The 15,477-nt window shown below is 43.4% G+C and overlaps 1 protein-coding gene and 1 long non-coding RNA gene across 4 annotated transcripts in view; one reads left to right on the top strand and one right to left on the bottom strand.

Annotated features, from left to right (window-relative positions):
• Positions 1–15,477, bottom strand: part of MAML3 (mastermind like transcriptional coactivator 3) — a 408,594-nt gene that overhangs the window by 87,838 nt on the left and 305,279 nt on the right. The window lies entirely within an intron of this gene.
• Positions 9,121–14,168, top strand: LOC125093412 (uncharacterized). Its single transcript, XR_007125232.1, has 4 exons — positions 9,121–9,256; positions 11,956–12,231; positions 13,473–13,553; positions 13,653–14,168. It is a non-coding gene; the product is annotated as an uncharacterized LOC125093412 (long non-coding RNA).

Below are 15,477 nucleotides of genomic sequence, written 5' to 3' on the forward strand. Positions count from 1 at the left end.
AAGTGAAAAAAGTAAGATACAAAACCAAATGCTGCATGATTTAATGCGGTATATATCAAAGCCTTACATTAGTCTTACGTGCAAAGAAATGACTAGAATGAATTGCTTCAAATGATATTGAAGAGATTATCTTGGATGATCACGCACAATATAAAAAACATATCATGTGTTTATTTTTAAAACATTTCTTAGATAAGCATATTTTTTGCATTTAATCTAATGTAAAAAGTAATTTGCTGAAATTCACCATGATCATTTAGAGAGATAATATATGCTCAGTGGCAAATGAAACGAGATGCTTCATGTCCTGGCTTCCATACCTGTTTCTGTTTTTTCTATGACCCTAAACAAGTCACTTCACTCTCTCCAAGCTTTGGCTTCTTCAGCTTAAAAATAGCAACTGACAAGACCTACCATATGGAGAGCTGCTTTGCAACCTGTAAACCATCGTACAAATACAAGCTATTATCATTGCGTGTGTTTGTGTGGTTGAATTTAGAACCACAACCTAGAGCAAAAATTTACTAACCCCTATCTGTAGAAGCCTCGATCCTAGAAATCTTAAAATACATGCACTTGTTTCAAGGAACCATTTTTGGTCCAGTGTACAAACACAGGCTTATCTGTAAGGACTGGCTTGGGAGCCCAAAGAGGAAGGATTACTTCCTTCCAGAGTGATGGGTGACACAGGTAAGAGAAAGATCCAGCCCAGGATGGGCTGAGCTCAGACTCCACAGGATCCTCCAATCCAGCACACGTGAACCCCAAACACCCTGCACCTTCGTGGCAGAAGTGACTCGGGGAGAACGCCCCTGGCGTTATGTCTGGGGGACACCAGGTGGAGCATAACTCTTTGCCGCCACTCCACTCTCCTTTTGAAGCGAGACAGTTTGGCATCAAACAAACAGCGAAATAAATGAGAAAGGGTGATTTTACTAAGGAGCCTGACAAAGGTGAAACGGGCTCTGTGCAGACAGAGATAGGGCACATAGATGACACCTTCCACATCTGGCATCTCTTCTTACCATACAAAATGAAGGACTGTGAATCCTAGCTTAGCAGGCTCCACGTCCGTGGTAAGAGGAGACAGCTCTGACTCACGGCTGGGGCCAGTCGGCAGGGCTGAAGGGTGGCGTCAGGAAAGGGCCACTTGTCCACTCACGTCTAGCTTTGTTTCCCTCACTTCCTCTTCTCTATCCCTGGTCGTAACGCTGACGAGAGTTCAAATTTAGGGTGTGTGGAGAGGGACAAGGCATTCATCTGTCACAGAAGCTCTGCAATTTTCCTGGCTTTTCAAGCTGTGCTCATAACACAACACTGAACTCTACTCATCCATCATTCATCCATCCGTCCGTCCATTCATGTATTCATTCACCCACCCAGTCACTCTTCAAACAGCTCTGTGCACCTACAGAAGCCCCCGCCACCCCCATCTCTGGTAGCCTCGATATTTTCAATGAACATACATCAGGGTACAAGTGAAGGGTGTGTATCACCGGCCTGTGGCCAACCGCTGCAGGCACCACACCACTTCTAAGCCCTGTTATTTGATTATCACCATCTTTATTGGCCACAGAGGGGAAGGGATATTATAGCTTTGTGGCTTTTGAGAGTTCGGTCCTTAGTGAACTGCCAAGCCTCAGCAGCAGCTCCCAGATCACAGTGTGGGGGATTTTTATGACCACATCTCAGTTCTCACCAGAAAAGGCAAAAAGGAGGAAGCAGGTGACACATCATAGAATCCACAGCAATGGGTAAGCCTGACAAAGCCAAATCATAACCATCCCCCTCTTACCTTTGTGTTCTCTCCCTCCCACTTTTCCTGTCGACCCTCCCAAGGACCCCTCCCAAACTGTACTCCAGAAGAATTTAAATTGGCTCAAGCTCAAAGAGAAGGAAACAGAAAACTGACTATTCATTATTCTGTGCCATGCTTTTTTTTTTTTTTTTTTAAATATGGCTCACTAAGCCCACCCCCATGGGAGCAATTCCTGAGAAGAGGAGGTGTACATGTGGGTACACATGCATGTGTGCGGGACAAGCCAGAGGCGATGACACTGTGTGTGTGTGTGTGTGAGAGAGAGAGAGAGAGAGAGAGAGAGAGAATGTCGGTGTGTGATTCCCCACCTCTAACCGCGGAGCCTGAGAGGCACTCCTCTCTCAGAGCAATTACTACAAATGATTTATGTGGCCAGTCAAGAGGGCCTGCCAGGGTTCTTATTTCATCTCCAGAAAAAGGAACTCTGCTGGAATGTTATCAGGGAGTTTGGGATTAAACTGACAGCTGCCTTTTGTTTTCCCTGTGAAAGAGCTTCTCCTTTGGACCTTGGCATTTGGTTTCTACACAGAGAGCCAGAACTCAATGTAGGCAAAGACCCGCTAGAGAAGGGCCACAAAGGAGAGAAAACATTTGTAAATGGAAGAGGTTTCTTCCTTTTCCCTTCTGTTTTTATCTTAAGAGGAGGTGTTCCTGGTTGCCGATTTTCGAAGGCAGCATGGCTCATGCGAGACTGGAATACGGTTTCCTTTTCCACCGTAACGGTAACAAGCCAGCACCAAAACTCTGTCCTCTGCTACCACGCTCGTCTAGCTGGAGAGAGGAAAACAAAGGTGCCTTCTAATTTAGATTGTTAAATGGGACCCTGGTCCCTGTCCCCTGGTAGACTGTGTGCATTGGTCCATGTTAGGTCACAGGGCACCGGGTATGAAACAAGGCAGGCCACAAGGCCTACACGTACTTCATCATATGTACAGACGAGAAAATTCCATGGACATAAAAACCCAGAAACCATACATGTTCTCACCCTCTGACACCCCACTCCAACAGACCATTGCAGTTTTCATAAATCGTCAGTTGTGGCTTGGCTGGCTGTAACCCTCCCCTCACATTAGCTTCCCCACCTCCTCGACCCAACCTGGTTTATAAAGGCTTCACACAGCTTTGCTTTGTGTGGAGGGAGCAAAGGGGCACTCAGTCACTGGGGTTGATTAAAGAAACACACACACACACAAACACACATACAAAATGATGGCCCAGTGATTGCATAATAAAGCTTTGTAGATAAATAATAGTAAATACAAATTAAAGAAGTTCTCAAGAGATCAAGGGAAGAGTGTGGTAAAAAGAGGCTGATGGGTGGGATAGCTATAAAGGCAAGGGATATAAAGGAAGATTAAGGATTATAATAAAATACATGGACTGTAAAATCATCTTTATAGTCATATTCTCTCTGTCTTATATTCAGACATGCAGTACCTTTTCTGATGTGTGATTCCCAAATCTCGTTTTTACTGATGCTCCATCAATAGGTGGTGTATAACGCTCTGAACAAACTTAATTTCTATCAAGTAATATACAGCTGTGGTCTTCACAGCGTGTTCTGACACTGTGGGGTTCAGAAAGCAGACCAGTATAAGGGATCACAGAGAAGGGAAGCAATGTTTATGGAGCGTGTGTTACGTGTCTGGTATGGTGCTATGTGGCTTATCAACATCATCTCCTTTATTTCTCATCGCAACAATGTGAGGTAGGTGTTTTTATTCTCACCGTGCAAATAAAGTTATAGATGCCAAGTGAGTCTAAATAACTTGCTCAAGGAAGTACACCTAGTGTGGCAGGCACGGTTAGCTGTCTTGTGAATCCTCCTCTTCCTTTCTTCATTAGACTCCTGATTCCCAGCCTCCCTTGCAGCTAGGGGTAGCCACATAACACAGTTCTGGCCAATGAGATGCATGGGAAGTGTGCTGGGAATCTGTGATTGGCTCTGCCCCCACTCCTTGTCCCTTTTTTCTTTTTCCTGGAGCCAGAAGTGCCGATGTGAGTCTGTGGTGGAGACACTATCTTAGGACCTTGAGAAGATAATAAAGCCACAGAAGAGGGAAAAAGAGAGGAGGTGGGAAGTAGTGACATCATAGATCAGTTCCATTTCCTCTCACTTGCCTATCTCTGGCTTATTAGATGAAGAAAATGAAACATATTTTTTGTTATCTACTGTTTTTTATATAGACAACTGACATCTTATTAAGGGGTAGAGCTGGAATCGAAACCTAAATCAAATTTATCTAGGGACCTAGGTCATAACATGATACTTAATATACTATCATATTGTGATATACTGTGTTTCAGAATGCCAGCAGTCTAGAAAAGCCTTAGACAAAGGGATGAGTATGGTCTAATTTCTTCAGCTTATACTGAGACTCATAGCATAGTAGTTCTAGTTCCTTGGGCTGTTGTGGAGTTTGGGTCTGGATCTCAGTCCAAAAGTCAGGGAATTGGTTGGTTCTGATCTCCTGTGAGTTTTAGACTACTTACTGATAAATAAGGAGGATCTGACTTATATTACTTGGGATAGCTCTAGATCACACTGCATTTCTTTCTTTTTTTTAGAGGTTTTTTTCCCCCCAAGAGATTTTATTTGTTTATTTGACAGAGAGAGAGAGAGAGAGAGAGAGAGTAAGTGTGCATAAGGAGGGGGGAGTAGGAGAGGGAGAAACGGGCTCCCAACTGAGCAGGGAGCCTGAGCCCAATAAAGGGCTCGATCCCAGGACCCCAGTATCATGACCTGAGCTGAAGGCAGACACTCAACCACTGAGCCACCCAGGCACCCCAATCACACTGCATTTCTTAAGGGTATTCTGATGCAGACCCACATCTCTATGGCAGCCCCAAATGGAAGTATTCCAAGATGAGGGACTTGCCAAATAACCCAGACAGTTTTATTTTGATGCATAGAGAAATAGTGCATCCTTTAGAAACAGAGGGTTGGTTCACAAATTGCAGTTAAGCATGGCAGACTGAATACATGTTTATCTCCACTTCTTTTCTACCTTACCTCCTTATCCTCCACAAAAATGACAAAAAAAGAAATTTTTTTAAAGAAAAAACAAAGCTCTACATAGAGAGGATAGGAAAGGAGCCAGAAGCAGATATGAGATGTCAACATAATTTTGGAAACTGGAAAGCTGATGAATGAGTGGTAACTAATTTAGCAGAGCAGAAAAAGCTGAAATCTGAACTTTCAGTGGGGAAAAGCCAAGGAGAAGGAAGCCAACGTATGTTAAGAACCTTAAGAAGCTCAGGGATGTATACTTTGCGTGGCAGATGCTAGTGGAGGCACCAGATACCTCTGATAATAGGGTGTGGATGGGCTAAAAAACAGGAGTGTTGGTTGATAATCTGTATAAGAAGGGTTAGACACTGAGACTCTTCTTCTGTGCATGGCCCCACCACTCTGCTTCCTCCGTGCTGAAAGGGTTGGTGGTTTCCTTTTACAAGAAGTGCAAGCAGAGGGACTTGGCACATGGACACAAAGCACAGCTGAAGGCGGGGGTGCTATACTGGCAACGGGAATTAAGTGGAAATCTACAAATCAGTGGTGAGATAACCTTCCTCCACTCCAATCCCTTTCCTCCACTTAGCTTCAAGAACACTGGCAGCCAGGCTTATATTTCCTAAACAGAGGATCAGTAGACTCCTCCCCAGGGAAATTAACCAGTCTAGAGAAATGACTAATAGATTTTGGATGCCCCATGTCTGGGTTCCAGGCCAATCACCACCACTTGAAAGCCCTCACATATAAACACAGGACTCCCAGTTACACTGTTAATACCCTCTTAACAGTGAATGTATATGTAAGAGGAAAGCCTCGAACACAAAATAGAGTCCAAACAAACAAAAAGAAAAGAGAAAACAGAAAATAAAGGCAATAGGAGAATGCTTTAAAAAAATCATGAATATCAGAAAAAAATTAATTGAGTTATAAATTATGTACAGGATGGTATATAAATGTTTTAAAAGCAAAAGTAAAACTTTTATAAACTAAAAATATGGTATTAGAAATAATATCAAACTAAAGAGTGGGAAGGTAATGTTAAGAAGTCTTTAGAAAAGTAGAACAAAAAGCAAAGAGGTGGAAAAATGGAAGAGAAAAATATAAGAAAAAGGGGGATCAGTTCAGAAGGTGCAGCATCCAAATAACATGAGTTCCAGAAAGGGAAGAAAAAAGAGTGGAGGAAATTATCAATGAAATCACATAAGAAAATCTCTCACAACTGAAGGACATGAACTTCCAGATTGAAAAGTCCTAGAAGATTCTCTGAACAATGAATACAAAAGGGACCACACTAGGATACATCATAGTGAAATTTCAGAAAGCCAAGAATTTTTTAAAAAGACCCTCAAAGTTTCCGAAGGGTGGGAATTAGAACAGCAAAGGGCATTTTGGCAGCAACCCTTTGGAAGCCAGAAGAAAATGCACTAAGTGCTCAAAATTCCTCCAGAGAGTTAATTATAACCTGGGATGCTACATCCAGTCAGATACAAGAGAAGAATAGTGCTATTTCCATACATGCAAGACCTCAAAAATTTACCTTTCGTGTAAATTCATGAGCTCTCAGGCAGCCATTAGAGGACACATTCCACTAAAACGAGGACTAACCCAAGCTGGAGAAGACTTGGCTTCCATGAACAAGGGACCCAACATAGGAGCCAGGTGGAAAAGAAGGCTCGGGATTCGAGCTCTGCAGTTCTCGTAGCACCAACCCAGGTGGAAGGAGAAAGATGAGGAACTCCAGGAGGAGTAACTAAAGAGATGGATTGATGACCTATGTTTGCAAAGGTACTGAGAGAAGATTTATACTGCTGATGAAGATTCTGTGAATGGCTTAAGGACAGGAACATTTTTACTTAAGCAAGCAAACAAAGCAATACAGCCAACAACTGCAGGATATAAATGTAATCAAAGCCTAACATTTGGCTCAGCTGTGAACATTTATCTACCATATTACACACACGCGTGCGCGTGTGCACACACACACACACACACAAGCGCGCACGTGCACACACACACGAGTACCGATTTGTCCAAGACTTGTGATACAGCAGTAACTGGGAACAAGAAGAAGCAGCGTGTTTGACAGGTAGAGGGGATGAGTGGGCTGAATCTGTATTTTCCGCAGTAAGGAGTCAACAGGTAATATGTAAAACATGATAATCAAGAGATAACTGTAGAAACATGTTATTAAAAATACAGAAGTTCGTTCCAGAAGAAACAGCTAAAATACTGTAAAGCTTCAGGGAACAGACATCAGGAAGGGAAGAGGTGAGGGCAGGACTGCTGTCTTTATCACATAAGGTTTACAGAACTTATGTGACTGGTCAGATTTTGAAGCCATATTACTGGGATAAAGATACCGCCTGAAAAACAGAAGAGCAGACTAGTTCTCGCTGAGGGCCACCTACAGTGTCTAATTCTCTGAGGCTCTAGAAGCCATGCTGGGGTGGAGAGGGGTTTCTGTCCCAGCGGATTCCATGCTAGTAGCACTGTGCCTGAGCCTCTCGAGTCCTGATGTGCGACTGTTGATTAGATATGCCCCAACTGCAATGAATGGTGGTTCGGATAATTTTTGGTCCAGCTCAGAAAAGGGGTGGGTGCAACCCTCTTAGATTTGGCAAGGCATAGCAACAGTGTAGTTTTCCGGGAGCTCAGAGTTGCTGGGAGTTTTGTGAGGACTTTCTGGGATCTCCCCTTCACCTGGGCTCTATGACCCTCCATCGTACTGTTGCCCAAATAAGCCAGCAGCTGGCCTTTCTTCCCACATCCAGGAAAGGAGGTAGGGCTGAAAATGCAAGGGGACACAAGGCACTGGAAGACAAAGGGAAAACTTGTACAGAGAGTTTTCTATGCAATTGCCATGGCTGTATTATAGAAATGAAAGAATATCAGTAAGGCTTCCAGTCTAGGGGCACCTGGGTGGCTCCGTCAGTTAAGCGTCTGCTTTTGGCTCAGGTCATGATGTCAGGCTCCCTGCTGGGCAGGGAGTCGGCTTCTCCCTCTCCCTCTTCCTGCCTCTCCCCCTGCTCTCTCTCTCTCTCTCTCTGAAATAATAAATAAAATCTTTGAAAAAATACTACCTGTTTTAAAAAAAAAAAGGTGTACACTCTAATGAGGCAAAGAAAGATAAGCCAAAGAAAAGTCACTGCTTATAAGGTAAGAAGAAGAGGAAGGAGGGAAAATAAGATTGCATGAGAGCCAAAACCTAACTGTGAAGAAAGGAGACTAAAATTCTGGCTATGTGAAAGACAGACTGGAAAGCTGGAAAGCTCTACCCTTGAATGAAAGACAAAGAGGTCTGTTCTGTAAGTTAGTGTCCACAAAATACGTGGCTTGTAAATTTCGAAACAAGTAAAGGTAAAATCTTGAGGGGCACTGTGCTCATTAAAACAAAACTCTTTTAAGGACCAAATCATTTCTCTCGGAACAGGTAATAAGACCTGTTGAATGATCGCAGCCAACATTTATTGAGAGTTTATTATGTGCTAGACACTATTTTAAGCACTTTATAAATATTAAATAATTCTCAAAACACTTCTGTAAGATATGTACTATGGTGTATGGATGAGAGGTAAAAGTGTCCATTTCACAGAAGGGGAAATTAAGACATAAAGAAATCAAGTAACTAGCCCAAGATTATGGGTAATAAGTGGCAGAGTGGGGTTCCAAAAACCCAGGCTCTTAATGTATATCTGTCTCTATAAATCATACAATTAATATAATTATCAGGATGTAGAGACCTCGGTAAGAAAAGATATTTTGCATTAATGGTGCTTTTTTTTTTTTTTTAAACAGGTAACATTCTGCTTGGTACATGCTTTCTATGGATTCCAGCACAGGCTTCCAGAATTCAACTGGGATAAAGTTAAAAGTTTCAGTTCAAAAAAAACTGAAGTTTTCTCTGAAGCTGTGTTTCAGAAATCAGGTCAGGACTTCCTTCCTTGCCTACAATTCATCTCAGACCTCAGGAGATAAACAGCAGCTTGAGCAGTAACACAGCAACCCCAAGGATGACGATCAGCGTAATAAATAATACTTACAACGTTTGAACCCTTGTGCCACTAGGAAAAAAAGAAAAGAAAATACTCATTGTCTCTAATGGTAGAAATATCATATCTGTGCATATATTCACCTCAGCCCCAATATAATTCTTTTAAGGCTGCCAAGCTCTGAGACCCAGAAATGGTGAGTCACTCAGGAGGGTTGAGAGGGTGGGGGGAACAAAGATAAAAATAGAGATGTTGATTGCATTGTTACTAACTGAGTTTAGCTCCAACAGCCCCAGCCTGGTGAGTCAACAGCAGCGACAAGAAGACACAAGAAAGAAAGAAGCACGCTGCTCTGTGGGGCTGAGCAGAGGGGAAGCAGAGGGCCACACTGGGAACTTCCAGCCAAAACAAGACCAACAGCATGGAGGCGGTGGTGTGAGTTCAAAAACAAACAAGTGGAAAGGGCTGAGGGATAAAATGGGCTCAAATCGATGAGCGCCAGTGCCACTGACCCTGTGGTAAAAGCTGCCTTTTGTAAGAATCCCCTGAACGTGGGGGATGGGGCCTGTGGACCCGGAGCGTTGGAGGCCAACTTGCACCGATCAAACAGCGTATTGTTTTCTCTGGGGTATAAGGCTTACTGTGATTCCAGACTTGTCACCATGGCAGCGGTGGGGGAGGGAGGGAGGAAAGGACGAACAGATGGGGGTCACCGAGGTCCTAATTCTCATGCAAGGGCCCCCATTGCTCTCCCCGCTCCCCTTGAGGAGGCCTGCATTGAGCTGTGTCCTCTCTCACTACCCCAGTGACGTCAATCCGGTTCAATCTCATAGATCTTGCCCAGCACCTACTGTGTGTCGGTCTTTCACTTTTAATTAACATTAGTTCTCAGTAAGATATCTTACCTCTGTGTTGTTATGAAAAACTGAAACAGGAAAAGGACCTAGTTTCTTACTCCCAGAGTTTCTCTTTTCCTATTCCCAAACCTGAATAGAGAGACAGGTGAAAGATACATAGCCTCTTGGATGTAATATAATGAATGAACGTCTGTGGACATTCTCATGCTAACCTTGTATTATAATTACAACCTTACATCACAAGGAGGTAGCATCTTTAGAGTTACTGTGTGATGGTCCTCCTCCCTTTAGTTTCTTGCCTGCGTGTAACACTACTAGGTCAATCTTCCTGAAACATACCTCTACCTTGATGTGACCCCACCTGCCTTCCATGGTAACCCCAAGTTGTCAGCTTGGAATTCAAGATCTGTCATATCCAGTCCCGTCCCATCCACCGACCCCCTCTGTCCTTCCCATGTCTCCATGTTCTTGGGAGGGTGTGACAGGAAGAATGAGTGAATGGATGTATGAACGAATCCATAAATAAAAAATAAAACGGGCAAACAAACATCAGAAACTCATTTCCAACTCCATCCTTTGGCTCATGCCGTTACCACAAGAATTACTCTTTTCCCTAACTTTTATCCGTCCAGTTTTGACTGGATCTAATTCATATCTCAAAGGTTTCTCAAATGCAGTATGATCCAAGTGAAATCCAGGATCTCCATGCTCTGTATCTCAGTGACTAGAACCACACTGTCAACCAAGTTTCACAACCCAGAAAGCTAGGCTCCATCCCGACGCATCTTTCTCCCCCAGCTCCAATTTCAAAATATGGTCAAAGCCCTTTTGCTGTCACCTCCTCAAGATATCTCCAGTCCACTCACTTATCTTTGCTCCAGTAGCCTACCACTCCATTCTATCAGTTTTCCAGTTAGAGGACTGAAGTCTACTCCATTCTCTGCACCGTGGTCAGAGGGATGTTTTCAAAATGCAGGTGCAATCATATCCTACACCTATTTTAAAACTCTTTAGTGACTTTCCATGGCTTTTAGGACAGTGGTTAGAACCCTTGCCATGGACCCTGAAGCAATCTGACCCAGGTAAACCTCCTAGGCTCTAGCCACCATCCTTTCTCCGTGGGGCCTTCTGGCAGCTCTGCTTGCTCTCCTACCAAGCTTGCCATCTTTCTCCCAGCCTGGGGGCCTCACTACATGGTTTCTCCTAGCTGGAATGCTCTGCCCTGGGAGATCCTCTGTTGGTGCAGTGGTTCTCAGACTTCAGGGTCCATCACGATTACCTGTAGGGATGGTTCAACCCCAAACGCTGGGTCTCACCCCCAGAGCTGCTGGTCCAGTGGGTCAGGGGTGTGACCTAATGATTTGCAATGCTGACAAGCAAGCCTCCAGGTGATGCTGGTGTTGCTGGTCCTGGAGCTACACTTTGAGAATCACTGCCCTAGCTGCCTTCTTTTGCTTTTCTCCATCTCGGAGAAGTCTTCCCTGACTACTCCTCCACCGCCATGAGGCTACATACGTTCAGGGCCAACTGTACATTTCCTTCACAGCACTGGCCCGCATCCTGTAATTACGTGTCTGTGTGATTATCTCCTGAACACCCGTCTCTGTGTTAGACTCCTGTGCGTGAGGTTAGGGACCCTCTCTGTTTCGTTCAGCATTCTGTCCCCAGCTTCTACCTGGCACACAGTGTGGGTTCACTAAACATCTGCTAAATGTGGACGAATCTCTCGTATAATGTTTGCTCTAGTTACCTGAGGGCCTATCACTGCTCCTTCCTGTGATGGTCAATTTCATGTGTCAGCTGGACAGAGCTTAGGGATGCCCACCTAGCTGGTAAAACATTATTTCTGGGCGTGTTTGTGAGGGTGTTTCTAGAAGAGATTAACATTTGAAACAGCAGACTGAGTAAAGACCATCCCTCTCACCAAGGCTGGTGAGCATCACTCGGTGCATTGAGGGACTGAATAGAACAAAAAGGTACAGGAGGGCCAAGCCACCCTCTGCTTGAGCTGGGACATCCATGTCTCCTGCCCGTGGACTTTGGCACTCCCGGTTCTCGGGCCTTGGACTCTGAATGGGACTCAAATCATCAGCCTCTTGATTCTCAGGCCTTCAGATTCAGACGGAATTACACCACCAGCTTTCCTGGTTTTCTAGCCTGTAGATGGCAGATTGTGGGACTTCTTGGCCTCCATAATCATGTGAGTGAATTCCTATTAATAAGTCTCCCCTGGTATATATACCAATATATATACATCTTATTTGTTCTTTTCTCTAGAGAACCCTAATAGGCTTCCTACATATGACTATTTTACTTACAAGAAGCTCATCTCACTTCGGAGTGAACATATCCTGGACCTTCCCTAGAATAAGAAAATCATCAAGTACTGTTGAAGACCAGTGATGACCGGAGAAAATGTGTCAGAACCGAGAAACTGTTTACAAAGATGCTAGTGCCTGTTGTGAGGCCCACTTCCTTGTGACTGAAACTAGCAGATGCCCAGCTCTGCTGCAGGAATGCTGGCAAGCCCCAGCAAGCAGGGCCTCCTCCAAGGTGAGAGAAGGGGCTCCCGGGTTTCCTCGTTAAGAGACCCTTCCAAGTCTTGGCTTCCTATTGGCAAAATGCAGACACAATAACAGTACATAAGCCTCCTAAGGTTGTTGGGACGATCAAAAGGGATATTATGTGGCAATACTTTAGCACAATGCTTAGAATGCACCCAGTACTAAAACACATTAGCCATCATTACGGGTTGGTGTTAAAGAACCTTCCTAATGTGGGTCTTTTAGGACTAGGCTAATTTAAAATATTCTGTCCCCCAGACAGGACAGACGTTTTTTGGTCAGGAAACCACGGTTGCACATGAGATCTCTATCAAACACCTTGATATTTATATATGATCTTGTATTTTAATAAATGCAGCAAACATGGATTAAGTGACTACTGCATACAGTCCTTTGGCTTGGCAGCAGGGGCATTTACAGATGAGTAACAATCTTACAGGGGAGAGAAACATAAATAACCAACGGAAATGTAAGGCAGAATGAAATAAACCTTATGAAGGCACCTATAAAAATCTACAGGTCTGGCAAGGAAGGTCAGGTCCTTTCTGACTGAGATGGTGTCTGATTCGACCTGGAAAGTAGAGTGTGATCTTGATGAGCAGAGAAGCAAAGCATTTCAGGCCATTCCAGGCCTCGGGAACATAATTGGCTGAGGCTCTGACTCCCTGAAGTGCACGGCTCACTCAGAGGAAAGAGAAAAGAACAGCGTGCCTGCAGACATGAGGGACGTTGTGAGAGGGAGCGGAAGCTGGGAAGGCATTTGGGGTCAGATTATATTCGGTATTGAATGTAATGCTAAGAAGTTAGCACTTTGCTCCATAGGTAACATGGTTCCAGGTGTATCCTTTATACGAAGTGGCTCAATATTTTGTCATGTTTTCCTCAGGTTTGGCTTAGGGGAGACAGGCGTGATGTCTGGAGTCATTTATGATTGGCTGGATTTGCAAGACTAGCCCTCCATTTGCTTTGTTAAGGACGTTTTCTTCCACTTGGGCTATATTGCCAACAAGTTAAGTACACAGGTAGTTACGACTATTTCTAAGCACCCAAGTGTTCTCAGAGCTAGGATTAATTATGAAAGCAGGATTAATATAAATATTGAGATATAATGAGGTAGCTTTCTTACAAATTCTCGACTCAGAGTTTTCTCCACTCTAATCCTTCTGAGGTTTGAAGAGTTTCTTCAACTGGTTCTGAGTGTTTACCTTTGATATTTTATGTCAAAATTAGGGGACACACAGAGTCCTCCTCTGCTGCTGTTTTCTGACATGTTGAACAATCTGCTCATTTTCTTCTGCTCTGACTCCTCTGGTAAGAGCGTATTTTGATGACTTGGACTTTCTCATTTGGGCAATGATGCTGTGCTCAGCACTCTAATACCCTAACTTTCTCCCCCTTTTTCACCTCTAGGATAATGAAGGAACGACCTTCTCTCCATCCACAGGGCTATGCCAAGATATGACGCATGCGCTCAGGACAGCAGTGCAGATCTCTGACACGCCATTTTTCTCACGGGGAAAGTATTTGTCAGCCCCTTGGCCAACTTATTTGGAGATTCCAGCAATGAAGGGGGTGTCACGCAAATGGCACAGAGACCTCTGTTTCTCTTTGAAAGAGACTGCTTTTGAAGGAACACGAAACTGCAATAATACCGGCTTGTGTTAGAATACAACTTCACATAAAATGTGTTTTCAGGAAAAGAAGAAAATTGAAGAGAAACCTGAAGTTGTTTCAAGACTGATGCTGAGCTATCCTATCACTCGTTTCCCTGGAACTTGGGCTGATGAGAGAAAGTATCTCTTCCATTGTCACAATTTTCTCTAGGTTATTTCTGAAAATCTTTACTCTTGTTTCAGGGATGGGAAACAACAACAAACAAACAAACAAACAAAAACCTTGTTTTCCATTTCATTAAACCAAAAATCCAATCTCAAGTTGTTTATGTTCTCAATCCCCTTAAAATATTGGGATCATATATAGTTTTTTATTCTGAGTATTTTCACTTATATATCATGGACGTCCCCCATGTTTTTTTTTTTTTTTTTGTCCCCCATGTTCTTAAACACTCTTTTAAAAAACTTTAATAGCTTTGAAATATTCTTTCAGTTGAATGTATCATACATAATTTGTTTAGCCAGTCCTCTAATTTTGGTCTTACAGTTATTTTTTTGTAATTTTTTTTTTACCATTAAATGCTGCTGCTATAATAATGCAAAGTAACACCCATATATATATATACATATATATCTTTTCTTTCATCTCATTTCCGATCATGTTCTTAACATAAATTTCCTTAAGTATAATTGGTGCGCCAGGGGATAGGTTACCTCCAAGGACTTCCCTCCACATACTGCTAAATCGTTCTAGGCCTATTTCCCATGTGTGAAATGTTTGGTGACACTCCTTGAAGGTTTCTATGAGAAAACCCATTATCAAATTGACTGGAAGCAGCAATTTCTGTTATCAAAGTAAATCTATTGTTATCATTATCGGAATGGATTATTTTGTTTGCCTGAATGGAGCTGATCACTGAGTTTCACTTAAGTTAATTAGATGAACTATCAATTGCAAAGGTTGTGAAACACAGGTATTAGGCCACAAGCTCATCTAAGCAAGTGAGGCCCTGCTGCAAGGCCCGTCTTTCTACCATCACTTCCCCCGACCCCCCCCCCCCCCCCGCCCCCGACAATAGCAGAGGCTGAGAGCAGGGGAGTCAGGAAACATGGCCTGGCTGGTAGATAGGCCATTTCTGAGTTTAAGGCCTGACTCTGTACCCTGGTAGCTGGGTAACTGTGAGCCAGGCTCCTTTTTCTCCTCTACGTCATTTAGGTAATAGTGCCTTAATTCGAAGGAAGTGTGAGGATTAAGTGGGAAAAGACACTTATCACAGTCCTAGGTGAATGGTAAGCATCCAGGAAGCACTTATTTTTTTTTTAATTATTAATTCCAAGCTCACAATTGCCTATGGAACTTCAAATTTGGAGAGTAGGTGAAAGGGGAAATAAACCATTTAACTGGGACCAGAAGTTTCTAAACTTCACACAGCTTTCTTAGCCTTCTGTGTCAGTAAGGTCATTGAAAGTCAAGATCATCATCATCGTTATCATCATCACCACCACCATGGTGGTATAAACAAGGCAGTAAGGGCTTCAGAGACAAAGGCTCTGGGAGACTAGTGCCTCCCACTCTGTCCTTCGTCATGATTTCCTTCCTTCCTCCCTCCTTTTTTCCCTCC

The sequence above is a fragment of the Lutra lutra genome, chromosome 2 (genome assembly GCF_902655055.1).
Source record: "Lutra lutra chromosome 2, mLutLut1.2, whole genome shotgun sequence".
In the NCBI taxonomy this organism is placed as follows: Eukaryota; Metazoa; Chordata; class Mammalia; order Carnivora; family Mustelidae; genus Lutra; species Lutra lutra.